Source organism: Melospiza georgiana, chromosome 7 (genome assembly GCF_028018845.1).
Source record: "Melospiza georgiana isolate bMelGeo1 chromosome 7, bMelGeo1.pri, whole genome shotgun sequence".
Lineage (NCBI taxonomy): Eukaryota > Metazoa > Chordata > Aves > Passeriformes > Passerellidae > Melospiza > Melospiza georgiana.
In genome coordinates, this window is record NC_080436.1 from 5,256,931 (window position 1) to 5,262,930 (window position 6,000).

The window sequence follows — 6,000 nt, forward strand, 5'->3', positions numbered from 1 at the left end:
GCTAAAAAGTGACAGGACTGAAGCAAACATTTGGGGGCTTTTTTGGTCTTAATGTCGAGCAGCTGCTCGGAGCCTGTTTACAGCCACGAGATGCAGCCAAAGGGAAAAGGGAAACTCCCTGAGGCTGTGGAATCCCCCCTGCCCACAGGATCACCCATGAACTCCCACAGCAGTGGGAAGCTGAGATTTTCCACAGAATTTCTTAGGTTGGAAAAGACCTCCAAGTCCGAGTCCAACCCGGGGACTGGTTCTCACCTTGTCACCCCGCCCAGAGCACTGAGTGCCACATCCAGGTGTTCCTTGGACACCTCCAGGGATTTCACCTCATTCCCCATTTTCTCTTTTAGGAGCACTCCAGATCTATCTCCAGCTTTCTCTGTGACCCCCATCACGGTATTTATAGTTCTGTGCAAGCAGGGGGACTTGTCCATCAACAAGAGATGAGTTTTAGCATCACACAAAACCATCCCAAAGTCACAGGAGCCAGGATTAGCCATCAGAAGGAAAAAGGCAGCAAAGTCTTGCAGGAAGAAATGATGGATGTCTCTTAGAGACTGACAAGTTAAGGAAAATAGAAGCTTTTAAGAAGAGTTGCTCCTGAGCAGGGTTTTCTCTTATAGCCCCCTCATTAGCTAATGAGGAAGAGTTCAGTGCTTGCAGAAAGGGGTGGGCAAGGAGATGATTTTCCTGTAGAAGAAGATGCAGCAAGACAGCAACTTTTTTTTGCAAAGGTAATTTAGTGCGGGTTGGGTGGGTGGGGGTAATTTGTATTTTCTTTCCTTGGATGGGGGAGTTCACCCAAAACTCCACTCAGCTCTGTTTTGAGTGGTCTAAGTCTCTGGCTCAGTGAGAAAAGTGGGTTTGAAACAATGAATAATGTGATTTTTATTGCTTGGCTTGCCTCAGCGAGGCACAAGAAGTAATTTCCGTTGCTCAATGTGTTCTTGCTTTGCGTCCCAAATCACCACCAGTCACAGGAGCTGGAGGTGGCACCAGCTTGCAGAGGATGGATGATAAAACCAGAGATGTGAAATCATTTTAATACTTGGTTAAGGTAAGTATTTGTGTTGCAACTTTATTCTCTGGCATTGTTGCGTTTTCAATAATGTATTTTCAACAAGGCAATTTAATTGTGGATTTATTTCATTTTTTAAATGAAAAGTTCCTTGCAGTCCTGTGGGGTGAAAGCTCTGGTGAAGCTTTTGCTATATCCATTTCAAGCTGGGAAAAATATGCTGAAAAACCTGACTCCTTTCCTTTAGGAGAGGAAAGAGTTTTCCTGAATTAAGTTAGCACCAAAGCCTGGGGAGCCAATTTCTTCATGATTCATGTGCTAAGAGATTAACTCCTGTAGCCTTCAATAATCTGAAAGTTTTATGTCTGTCTAGAGTTTATATAGTCTGTGCTGACCTCTTAATATTACAGTATTTCATCAGAAGCAATACATCTGTTCCTAATACTACTCTCAAAAAGCAATCATTTCTACCTCCGACACAATGAAGTGATTTCCTTAAATATTTTCCCCAGCAGCTATTTTTTGCATATATTGCATACTTCTCTGCGCATAAAACTTGACTTTTTACATATTTTTTTTCCTTTGAGTGGATGTTTTAAATTCACTTGCTAAGCTCTTGTTTGCTTGTGTTGGGGTGGGTTTTTTCACTAGAGTGTAGTTAAGATAGAATAGATGGGATAATGGGAAGAAATTCTTCCCTGTGAGGGTGCTGAGGCCCTGGCACAGAGTTCCCAGAGAAGTTGTGGCTTCCCCATCCCTGCAAGTGTTGAAAGGGACTGGAACAAAATGCTTTTTAATGTCCCTTCCAGCCCAAACCATTTTGTGATTGCATTTATGACATTTGCTCCCATAATCTCCCTGTTCCTGTGACACATTCCTGCTGGAAAGCTGAGCAGCCTCTGGGAAGGAGCAGAGCATGGCAAGCATGGTAGGCAGAGCCACAGCTGGCACATTTTCTGGGGACAAATGGCCTGGATTTGGGCTTGGCCTTGTGCAGCTTTCCCAGCTGGCACGCCCAGGGACATTTGGGATGTCCCACTACCCCAAATCACAGGATATCTGCTCCAGTTTTCCTGCCCAGCCATGCAGCATCCCCAAAAAATATATTGACTAAAAAACCTGAGGAGCAATGGCAGCTCTTAAATTCCCTTGTGCTTGTGGGGTGGATTGTGCTTTTCTCATGGAAAAAGAGGTGCATTTGCAGCTGGGTCTCAACAGCTTTTCTGAAAGGGGGACTGGGAGAGCAAAGCATCATTCCACAGCTGGTGCAGGATGCTGTGAGAATACTCTAGATTTCTCCAGAAGTCTCTCACGGGGATGTCAGAGCCGAAAAAAAAGAGGTTTCTGCCTTCACCAGCATTTGCTTTGAGGGGATTTTCCCAACCAAACTGCTCAGCCTCAAATTCCCTTGGCTTGGCTGCTCTCTGCTGCATCCACAGCAGCTGTAAGCCCTGCCAGTGGCTTGGAAGTGGACACCAGGCACCCAGAACAACTAAATTTATTTTGCATCCCCAGCAGTGGGGATAAGATTGCAGTCATGGCTGTGGAGTGAGCAGCTGGGAGAAGCAGCTCCCAAACTCCTGATGTGGATGGAGCCAGGGAGCTGCAGATTGCCCTCTGGAGGCGAGGCATGCTCCTCTCTCGCCTGGACGAATTCCCCCTCATATTTCCCTGAGCTGGGGAAAACGTTAGCCAAAAGCCACTCCCGGATTCTGAGGCTGAATGCCATGAGTTTTTCCGTGAAAAAAAAAAAAAAAAAAAAAAAAAAAGAAGCTTGGTCACCTTTTCAAGGGACAAAAGTGTCCCATGCCTGTCCACCCCTTCATCACAGAAGAATAGAACACTTTTCTGCCTGGTTCCACAGCCCTTGGGAGAAGCAAAGCTGGTTCTAGAGACTCAGGATGGGCTGAACAGGACAGATCCTGGATTTATTCATGGCTCCAGGTGGAGACATTAAGATTTGTCTCATCTCTTTTGAAGTGTAAATGTTGCTGCCAAGTGCTACTGGGAAGGTGAGGCTTGTGGGGTTGAGGGCTGCCCCTGAAAAAATTTATTCCTACCAAGGCAGACCTGGACATTAAAAAAAAAAAAAAAAAAGAAGACAGAAAGGATGGAAAAAAAAAATCTCCCTGCTTTTGCAAGCCACTGGAGCTTTGATTTTTTTAAAACCAGTGTTCAGCAAAGCAATAGAGTTATGGTGCTTCCATGTCCTACCCAGGCAAGTTCCCTGGGTGCTAGAATTTAATATGAATCACATATTCATTGCTGTCCTTCTAAGCATGCTGTTGGCTTAAAATCCAGTTGTTTTCTCCATCCAAAGACTGAGACCAAAATAGAGTCGTTAATAAGAGGAAAGGGAGTATTTGCTAAAATAAAAAAAAAAAAAAAAAAAAGAGGAAACACCCTTGAAGATCAATGACTCTTTATGTATAGTAACCAGAGCCTCCCGGAGCCTCCCCACCCAAACAAATCAGCTCCTTAATGTGGAACACAGATCACTTAAAAAAGGTGGAAAAAGTGATGGGCATGTGGAGGGGTAAGTAAGGCTGGCTGTGATTCAGGGCAGGGAGCAGGCACACAGTGCCACCCGGCGCCGTGCACGCCCAGCACAGGGCAGGCTCACCCCTCTGCTGCAAATCCTGTGGGGAGCACAATCCAAGGCTGGCAAGGCTGTGCACTTACCACAGCTTGCGCTGGTGGAAGGAATAGGATGTTCTCTCCTGTTCCTGGACAGGCACGTAGCAAAAGTAGAGGAGGAACGTGATTTTTTTTTTTTTTTAATTTTTCCCCCCTCCTTGACATGTGGGAATAAAGCAGGGGCTGGTTTAGCTCACCCTGGCATCAGGGAAAGTTACTGAGTTTGAATGGAAAGTCGTAGAGATGTTTGAAAAACCAGAAAGGGGACTGGGGAGGGTGCTGGAAACTGGAGAGGGAATGAATGAACCGTGGTGTGGTGGCAGCAAGCACACAGCCCTGCACTCCTGTCTTAAACACTGGCACAGCCCTGCTCACGGTCAGCCCCTCTGCAAAGACAGAGAAATTTTGGGGATGAAAAGCCTGTTTGCCTGAGCTCTGACTGAAGGGATGGTGCCAGGGAGAAGTGGAGTTGAGTCTCTCCTCTGCCACCACTGCATTCTTACATGACCTTGAAGGAATTCTCCAGCTCCCTGCAACAGCATTAGTCTGGAGGCATCTCCCTACAAACCTCCTAAACTGGGCATTTGTGCCCCAGAACAAACATAATACATATCACTATATAAGCACCATAATTACACAACCACAAATACTGATTCTTTTTTCCCTAAACCAGCAAGAAATGGGGCAAAACCAAAATTTTGAAAAACAGCGGAAAGATTCCTCTCCCCCAAGAGCATGCACATGAATCATCACAGCAACCAGAAATGAGCAGAGAGTTTCCCATTGCACTCACTGGAACCAGAGGGGCTTTGGCTACCCCCATTCCAGCCACTTTTGGTCCTTCTGCTTGGTCAGGAAACCAGTTTGGCCACAAGCATCTCTCGCCCCAGCTCTGCTTGGGAAGGGATGGTGGCAGGGTGTCTCCAGATTAGTCATAGCCGCCCCCTCAGCACGTCCCAGGAGGCTCAGGGCAACTGGGGCTGCAGGGGGAAAGGGCTGGGGAAGGCAGGAGGGAGAGCAGAGGGAGCTGTGGAGGGGGACAGTAGCTCCATGCATGGCTGGAGAGCCCTTTCCCTTAGGGGAAAAGCTGCTGTTTGGGTAATTTCCCTCTCTGTGGATGACCACAAGAGGATGAGGATTATCCTTGGAGCCATATGCTGGCCCACCCCAGAGCAGTGGGGACACGCCTGGCAGCAGAACCTGAGTTGGCACAGCTGAACACCTCTGCTGGGTTCATCCTACCTCACCTCGGGGCAGGAGGGGTGAGGGCAGCTATCCAACATCCCCTAGCCCTGGGAGCAGGAAAGGGGCACTGAGATACCCCCTCAGCACGTTCCTTGCAAGGTCCCATTGACGCCTCCACCTCCCTGTCCTGATACATCTTCCCAAAAACCACCACATGCCCTCCTTGGGGCACTGCTTCCCCTGTCATCCTGCTCCCATCCCATCCCATCCCATCACTCTGCTGCTGCAGCAATTCCGAGGCACCAAATCCAAAACCCACGCTGAGGCAACGGGGGAAATAGCCTTGAATGGGTTCAGTTCCCCTGCAGTGGTGGGGACAGGAGTGCTCCCACACACCTGCGGTGCATCAGCTCCAGGAGGAGCTCACGGGCTGAGCGAGCCGGCAGCTTTCCTGAGAGTGATGGAGACCAGGGGGTGGCTGAAAAACCGCCAGATATACCACCCCACCAAGGAGAAGAGCCATGCCTTAGCAGCTGCCGAGGGGTAAGCAGCACTTACCCCTGAGTGAACCTCCAGAAGAGCTCCTTACTCCAGGATTTTCCTCTCCGGAGCGCCTCTCACCGCTGCTTCATGGCGTGCGGCGCTGCTCAGCCTCCCCGGTCCCCTCTGGCGGGGTGCAGGCGGCGCTGGGATGAGGGAGCAGCGGCGGGACAGGGCTCTGGAGGGACGCTGGTCCCTGCGCGGCGGCTGCCGTGGGTCTGAGCGCGGCCGGAGGAGGCGGCTGGCTCGGCAATGCCGGGGGGCCGGGCGTCGCAAATGGGATCCAGATGGTTGGTGCTGGCGTTCCCGGGGCTGAGGTCAGAGCTGCTCATCACACACACACACACACACACACACACACAAAGTCATTCCCCCCCTTCTCTCTTCGGGGGACGCCTCCGCAATCTGCGGCTTCCCCCTCGCCGCGCTGGCCCTGCCGCGTTCGAAGCGCTGCTCCTCCCTCGTTGGTGGGAAATAGATATTAAAATTTAAAAAACAAACAGAAAAAAAAAAAAGAAGGAGGAAAGATTTTTAAAAAACAGCCCTGTGGGATTGGAGGAAGCTGATTGAACCATGTCTTTGGGTGCTGGATGTTTGCAGGAGCAGGGATGTGCCAAGGACCA

At 49.4% G+C, this 6,000-nt stretch overlaps 1 protein-coding gene across 1 annotated transcript in view; it reads right to left on the reverse strand.

Moving 5' to 3' along the window:
- COL6A3 (collagen type VI alpha 3 chain) overlaps positions 1-5,478 on the reverse strand; it is a 57,371-nt gene extending 51,893 nt beyond the window's left edge. Inside the window, exon 1 of the mRNA XM_058028233.1 lies at positions 5,396-5,478. The gene's annotated coding sequence lies outside the window, so the exon portion shown is untranslated. The remainder of the gene's footprint in view (positions 1-5,395) is intronic.
- Between the last annotated feature and the right edge of the window lie 522 nt (positions 5,479-6,000).